Source organism: Varanus komodoensis, unplaced genomic scaffold, assembly GCF_004798865.1.
Source record: "Varanus komodoensis strain SLA01 unplaced genomic scaffold, ASM479886v1 scaffold78, whole genome shotgun sequence".
Classification (NCBI taxonomy): Eukaryota; Metazoa; Chordata; class Lepidosauria; order Squamata; family Varanidae; genus Varanus; species Varanus komodoensis.
This window is the reverse complement of record NW_025336455.1, coordinates 2,497,196-2,504,866: the sequence shown is the minus strand read 5'-3', so window position 1 is coordinate 2,504,866 and position 7,671 is coordinate 2,497,196. Positions and strand designations below refer to the sequence as shown.

The 7,671-nt window shown below is 62.9% G+C and overlaps 1 protein-coding gene across 2 annotated transcripts in view; it reads left to right on the top strand.

Annotated features, from left to right (window-relative positions):
* Nucleotides 1–2,741: 2,741 nt before the first annotated feature.
* Nucleotides 2,742–7,671, top strand: part of LOC123035291 (sphingomyelin phosphodiesterase 3-like) — an 11,300-nt gene continuing 6,370 nt past the window's right edge. The window contains exon 1 of one of the 2 annotated variants that reach the window (XM_044453313.1): nucleotides 2,742–2,763. The gene's annotated coding sequence lies outside the window, so the exon portion shown is untranslated. Of the gene's footprint in view, nucleotides 2,764–3,205; nucleotides 3,225–7,671 lie in introns of those variants that run through there. The other variant, XM_044453314.1, reaches the window with a different exon arrangement.

Here is a 7,671-nt window from a genome sequence, read left to right as displayed (position 1 = left end):
TGGCGGGCACCCGAGAGCAGCCCGTTGCCACCCGGGTGCCTGGGCACCGCGCTGGCGCTGAGGGAGGTGGCATTCCTCAGAGTGCCTCCGGCGCGGGACCCTTCCTCAGCTCCTGGGCAGAACCACACGTGGCGGCCAGCGCTGGCGCTTGTGCCACATTTCACAGCGGGCACCGCTCCTGGGGTTTTGCCAGCCAGCGCTCTGGTGGGCGGGCGAGGGCCTGCGCCGCCCCCCGGCCTTGGGAGTGCTTGGCACGGGTGGCCATGGGCCCTGCCCTGTGGCCGCGAGGCTCTGAGCCGTGGCGGGAGGCGGGCCGGCGCACACGTGTGCACGCCGGATGCGCGCCAGTCCCCGCAGCGGATTGACCGCGAAGGGGGAGGCAGGGCCGCCCGAGTCCGAGCTCGCACAGGTCACTCGGGGCCACTTGGCAAGTGTTCCCAAGGGCTGCAGCCGGCTCCGGCCTTCATCCCCGGAAACGTGGCGGCGGTGGGTCCCCGGGAGCCCAGGCCGCAGCTCCACTCCACTCCGCTCCCCCAGCTCGGCCCCCTGGCCAGGCGAGCCACACTCCAGCAGCCCTTGGGGGGAGTGGCGCACGGCAGGCACCACCTCACGGCGGAGAGAGGCCCGGGCCACTGTCTCCTCCCGTCCTGCGTGTCGCCAGCCACACGCCTCCCAGACGTGCTGCCCAAACCAGAGCGGGCCTTGCGGATAGTCCTGCTCCAGGCTGGTGCTCTGCTGCTCCCCTAGGAAGAGGGCAGGTTCTCCCCACACCGAGAGGCACGGTGTGGCCACGAGGGATGCTCAGGGCCCTGGCGCTCACACTGGGCAGGCCTGGCGCAAGCCACAGGCCCGGCTTTGCGTCTCATCGCCCGGCATGCTGCCCGTGTGGGAAAGGCAACTGCGTGACGCGCCAGCTCGGGGCCGGGCCAGCCTCTTGGTCTGCCCAGGGTCCTATCGGGGGGGGGGGGCTGTGTGTGCCCCCAGGCCCTCTGGCGGCACGGATCCTATGTGGGATTGTGCCTCAGAGCATTTCCTGGTGCAAACGAGCTCCGGCCAGGTGAGCCAGCCAGATTCTCAGGAAGCTATTTCCGATGGGAACAGCCGTCTCCCAGCGAGCACGTGACTCCCCTGGGCTCTGGCAGGCTGCGCTGCTCGCTCCCTGCCTCCCTCTCTCGCGCTGGCTCTACCTCCAAGTGCAAAGTTCAACCTGCCGCACTCGTTCACCTGCGCCTCCCACTCCGCCTCGCCTGCCTGCCCGGTGCAATTAGACTTTGGGCTGCTGGCTGGCACCCGCGCTCATAGCTGCTGGCTGGCTAATGTGCAATTACACCAGGAAGCCGCGGAGCCTGGGCAGGTGCGTCAGCAGACATGTGCAGGCGGCGCTGAGCAGCGCACACCTGCCTCCCCGAGCGCGTCCCCAGCAGCACAGGTGGAACTCGGGGAAGCGTGACGGAGCGGCTCGCTACGCAGAGCACGTGACAGCCGGCCCGGGTGGCCTGCCGGGGCCGCGCTCCCGCCGGGCTCACCTCGGAAGGGCCTGCGCAGCATCTCCAGGCAGCCCTCAGCCAGACGCAAGCCACGCCTTGTGGACCGGCGCCCTGCTGGTGAGTGCTGTGCTGCAGGGAGGAGTGGGGGGCAGGTGAGGAGCGGGGGGCGAGTCGGCCTGGCCCTCCGCCCTCACCTGGCTGCTTGAGGGAGGCCCGGGACGAGGCGAGGAGGGCCGTCGTCTCGCTTCGGCCCGCCAGAGCCACGGCGTGCGAGAGGAGACGCCTCTCCCGCCCTGCCCTTGGCGTGGCTCCCCGTCTCGGGGGCAACGGTGGTGGCAGGGGGAGCACCGGCGGGTCCACGCAGGCCCTGCCCTCGGCAATAGCCGGGGGTCCCCCCGGAAAGCCCCCTTCTTCCCCCTGAACACAAGCCCGGTCAGACACTCCCCGGCTGCCCGGGAGGCCCAGCCTGGCCCCCCTGCTATTCTGACCCTTGCTCTGCGCACAGGGCCTCTTGGCCCGGCTGAAGGGAGCTGTGGGGGTCCTGCTGCTCCTCTTTCAAGCAGAACGGACGGGGCGGCCGGACGGTTGCCGGGCTCCAGAAGGTGTCGCAGCTCAGCCAGAAACCTGCACTGCTGCTCTTGACAGCAGAAGAGGCTTCTTGCAATTATTTCTCTGCACAACAACCCAGTGAGGTAGACCAAGAAAGTCCTGTGCGTGCTGGACATTCGGGCCGCGACCAGCACCGCCTCACAGGCGCACGATTGCAAGGACACTGCGCCTGCCTGGCTCGGGCACAGCCCGTGCGGTCCCCGTTTCGGCTCAGGGGCTGTCGGCGCCACGGCCCCGACCGGGTTCAGGCCACACTGCCGCCTGCCCCACCGGCAGGCCAGCGCCCCCGGCAACGGTTCCACCTCGCCGATGCTGGAGCAAAGCCGAGGTGGTGGGATCGGGACCGCCTGTGGCTCGGCGGGGCCCCCCCGGCTTCCTGGGCATGACGCTGGCCCTCCGCCTTTGGCTCGGGCCCCTTGGCAGAGCAGCAGAGGCACCGGCCGGGGGAGAGGGCTGCGTGGCCGGGGGCTGGCGGAGGCTGGGCAGGGGCTGGGTGGGGGGGCAGGGCCAGGAGCAGCGGAGAGGAGGGGGCGGGGCCAGAGGGGCCCAGAGGGAGCAGACAGGCGGGGCCACCAGCCGGAGGGGCTGATAAGGCCGCTCAGCCATCGGGTGTTGTCCCTTGGCTGTGGCCCGGGCTGTCCGGGGACTCCCTTCCCGAGACGCAGAGGTTTGTTGGTTTGTTTGTTTTGTTTGTGCTGTGCTGTGCTGTGCTTTGCTTGGTTTTTCTTCCAAGTTAAATTTAAATTTATTTTATCCTTGTGTGTGTGTGTGTGTGTGCGAGTGGGTTTTCGTCTGGGAGAACTGGGCAAGTGAGAGGAAATGCAGGACAGACAAGGCAGGGGACCAAGGTCCGGTCTCGGAAGGGATCCCGATGGCAGGCCAGGAGACGGCCTTGGCGGGAGTCACGGGTGTCGCTGCCGCTGCGAGAGCTGCAACATGGTCGCCCTTCTCCCCCAGGAGAGGCAGGGATACTCTTGCCCTCGGTGCAAGCTGGGGACCCTGCTAGAGGAGGAGGTGAGGGGCCTGAGGGCCGAGAGGGCTCTCCAGCCCCCCCCCCCCGGAGCAGCCCCCCTCTGGACAGAGGGCTGAGGGAGAGGCCACAGAAGGAGCAGCTGCGGAGACATGGAGGTATGTCACCCACAGGAGGAGGAGGCCAGCACGGCCTCCTCCTTCTCCTGGCACCAATCTGGAGCTGGGAAACAGGCTCTCTCCGCTTGGGGAGGCTGGGGCTGATGAGGCCTCGGGGGACCAGCAGGACCCCCAGCCTGAGACATCAGGCGGCAAGGGGGCCGCTGCAGGAGAGGCGAGGGCCAGGGCACCGCTGCCCACCAGCACCGGGAAGGTACGGCGCCGGGTCATTGTTGTCGGGGACTCCCTGCTGAGGGGCACTGAGGCGGCAGTGTGCCGCCCCAACCTGGAGACAAGGGAGGTTTGCTGCCTGCCAGGCGCAAGCATCCAGCATGTGAAGGACAGAGTGGGGCGTCTTGTTCGCTCCGGGGGTCGCCAGCCGGTCCTGGTGATCCATGTGGGCACAAACGATGTGGCCAGGCAGGGTGTGGTTGGGACCACCAGGGACTTCGAGGCCTTGGGGAAGAAACTCAGGGAGCTGAAGGCCCAAGTGGCCTTCTCGTCAATCTTACCTGTCCAGGGATTTGGGCCAGGAAGGGACAGGAGGGCCTCCGAGGTGAACGACTGGCTCAGGGTGTGGTGCCAGAAGGAACGCTTCAGGTTCCTTGACCATGGAACCTGGTTTCTTGCCAATGGACTTCTGGCAAGGGACGGGTTACACCTCACGAGGAGGGGGAAAAGGTCCTTTGGAGATGCTCTAGCAAGCTTCGTCCGGAAGACTTTAAACTGAGCCGGGGGGGGGGGTTCAGGCCCCTCAGAAACGTGTCTGCACTGGACAAGTGTGGGGGGAGGATCAGGGCTCTGGGAGCAGGGCTTTAGAGATTCTGCAGGGACTAACAGGACTCCTACAGAGCGGGGCCAGGTATCAGGGAGGATGGGAGGAAGGAGGAGGCTGGGAACTCCAAGGAAAGGAAGCGGTGGGAAGGAGTTGAGGTGCATGTACACCAATGCTAGGAGCATGGGTAACAAGCAGGGAGAGCTGGAAGCTCTCCTGGGCATAGGAGGGTATGACCTGGTGGGAATCACAGACACTTGGTGGGATGAAAGGCAAGTCTGGAATGTGGACATAGAAGGGTATCACCTTTTTAGAAAGGACAGGAAGGGAAAGAGAGGTGGGGGCGTGACTTTATACGTCAGGGAAGGGATAGGATGCAGTGAGACAGAATGCAGCACAGATGGGGATTCGGTAGAGGCAGTCTGGGTGAAACTTAGGGGTTTTGACAGGGAAAGGGAGCTGGCAGTGGGGGTATGTTATCGCCCTCCAGGTCAACTTGAGACCCTGGATGATGTCCTGACAGGCCAGATTCTAAGGATATCTCAGGAGAGAAACACAGTAATTATGGGAGATTTCAATCTCCGGGGTATTACTTGGGAGACTCACTCGGCGGTGACAGCCAGGTCACGTCGATTCCTAGAAGCTATAGAGGGAGGATTTTTCACACAGAGGGTCCGAGAGGCGACGAGGGGGGGAAACATCCTTGACTTGGTCTTGACCAATAGGGAGGAGCTGATAGGTGAAGTACAGATTAGGGGAGCTCTGGATGCGAGTGATCACTCCATCCTTTGCTTTGAGATCAGGGGACTGGGGACGTGCAGCAGGTCGAGCACTAGAAGCTGGGACTTCAAGAGGGCCAACTTGGGCCAACTGAAGGCCAGACTGGGGAAAGTCTCCTGGGATAGGTTACTGGAAGGTAAGCGAGTTGAGGAGGGGTGGATGGCACTCAAAAGGGAGGTTTTGGAGGCACAAGCCTTGACGATACCTCTAGTCAGTAAGGTGGGGAGGCGGAGGAGATTGCCGCCATGGATGCAAAAGGAGGTGGTTAGAGGGATTAGACGAAAGAGGAACCTCCGTAGGAAATGGGTACTGGGGCAAATAGACAAAAGGGTATACCGGGAGGAGGAGGACCGTTGCAGAAGGATTCTTCACAAGGCTAAGGCTGATTACCAGCTGAGACTTGCCAAGAATATCAAGAGCAACAAAAAGGGCTTCTTTCAGCATGTAAATAGGAAGAGGAAGAGGAGACAAGTGGTGGGACCACTAAATAAGGAGGAAGGAGATCCAGTGACTGATGCAAGGGAACAAGCACAGATGCTAAATGACTATTTTGCCTCTGTGTTCTCCCCAAAGCAGGACGGGGGATATCTGCATAGGAGATTAGATGAGGCTGGGGATTTAGGGGCACAGATTAGAGTCACCCCCTTGAAGTCGAGGGGCTCCTCAGGGCATTGGACATTACAAAGGCGCCAGGCCCTGACGGGTTACACCCGAGAGTACTTAGAGAGTTGGCAGGGGTTCTCTCACGCCCCCTGGCCTCCATTTTTGAGACCTCGTGGAGAATGGGTGAAGTTCCAGAGGACTGGAGGGTGGCATCAGTGGTCCCAATTTTCAGAAAGGGTAGTAGAAAGGACATGGGGAATTATAGACCGGTTAGCCAGTCCATTGTAGGAAAAACAATGGAAAGGCTCATAATAGAGAGAGATCTAGTGATGCTAGACAGGGAAGGGAGGCTGACAGCCACACAACACGGCTTCCGCAAGAACAGGTCCTGCCAGACAAACCTTGTGGAATTCTATGACAAGGTTTCGAGATGGCTAGATGGAGCGGATGCAGTGGATGTGGTTAACCTGGATTTCAGCAAGGCCTTTGACAAAGTGCCCCATGATATCCTGGTGGAGAAACTGAGGAGTTTTGGGATACAGCAAAGCACTGTCCAGTGGATTAGGGCATGGTTGACTGACCGAAAGCAGAAGGTAACCTTTAGTGGGGAATCATCGGGATGGCAGCCAGTGACAAGCAGGGTCCCTCAGGGCTCTGTCCTGGGGCCGATCCTGTTTAAGCTTTTCATTAACAACATGGAAGAAGGGGTGAACAGTCTGCTGATCAAATTTGCAGAGGACACTAAAACTGGAGCAGTGGCCACAACTGAGGAGCAGGTACTCCAGCTCCAAAAGGATCTGGACAGACTATGGAAGTGGGCAGGAGACAGCAGGATGGCGTTCAATGTGGATAAGTGCAAGGTCTTGCACTTGGGGCACAGGGATAGGTGTCATAAGTACAGGTTAGGTGACAAGTGGCTGGAGAGCAGCACTTGTGAAAGGGACCTCGGGGTACTGGTTGACTGCAGGCTAAACATGAGTCAGCAGTGTGATGCGGTGGTCAAGAGGGCAAACACCACCCTTGGTTGCATAGCCAGAAGCGTGGCTGCTAGATCAAGAGAGGTGTTACTACCACTCTATGCGACTCTGGTGCGCCCGCAACTGGAGTACTGTGCTCAGTTTTGGGCCCCTCATTACAGGAAGGATATAACCAGATTGGAGTCAGTGCAGCGTAGGGCCACAAGGTTGGCGGCCGGATTGCAGGGGATGCCGTATGAGGCGAGACTGAGGGAGCTGGGTCTCTTCAGCCTGGAGGAGACTCGGAGGGGATATGTTGGCGAAACGCAGGTACGTGAGGGGGTGTCACACGGAGGTGCCTAGAGACCTGTTCCCCCCTGCAGAGGAAGGCAGGACGCGCTCCAACAGAACAAAGCTCAGGGAACCCAGGTTCCATTTAGATGCCAGGAAGCACTTCCTGACAGTCAGAACCCCGAGGGTATGGAATGGGCTTCCCCGGGAGGTGGCTGAGGCCCCATCGGTGCGGGTGTTCAAGGACAGGCTGGACATGCTCTTGGTGGGCATGTTGTGAGCGGAGCCGGCTGGTGCCGGAGGTCAGACTAGATGGCCCGGGAGGTCCCTTCTGACTCGCTCTGTTTCTATGCCCGGGGAGGGCGGGAGCAGCCATCGCAGGCAGGTAAGAGCGCGCCCCCGGCAGGCCCACTCTCGCAGTGCCTCTGGCACACCTCGGAAGGATGCTGGGGCACGAAGCGGGAGCACACCTGGCAAAGGCAGGACAGGAGCCCTTCTGGTGGGGGTGGACCAGAGTCGGGCCACCTGGTCCCAGTTCTGCTGGCATGCTGGCCAAGTGGGTGCCTGACGGGCCACAAGCAGCACACGTGGGGAAGGTGCCCAGTGCCCGCAGTGCCTTTCGAGTGGAGGGGGGGGGCATGACAGCGGTGTACAAGGGCAGGCCCGGGTCCGTGCCCCCCCGCACCGGCCAGTTGGGGGCGCTGCCCTCCCCTGCTTCCAGGCCTGCAGGCTTTTCGCGGCTCCCCGTGCGGGGCGGGGGGCTGTCCTCGCCCGCCCCGCGGTGAAGCGCCTCTCCCCGGGGAAGCGGGGGCCCAGCGGCGGGGCGGGGGGCGCGCGAGGGCAAAAGGCACGAGGGATCCCGCGCCCTGCAGCCCGCCCGCCTCCCGGAGGCCTTTGGTGCTTCGGGCTCGGCGGGCCGGTGTGCGCGGAGCCAACGGGAGCGGTGCTGCAGCTCTCCCGCCGAGCCACGGCCGGCCGCGAGGGCAGGCGCGAACCCGCAGCGCCGCCGCAGGGCGACGTGCGCCCGGCCGCCCCGGCGAGG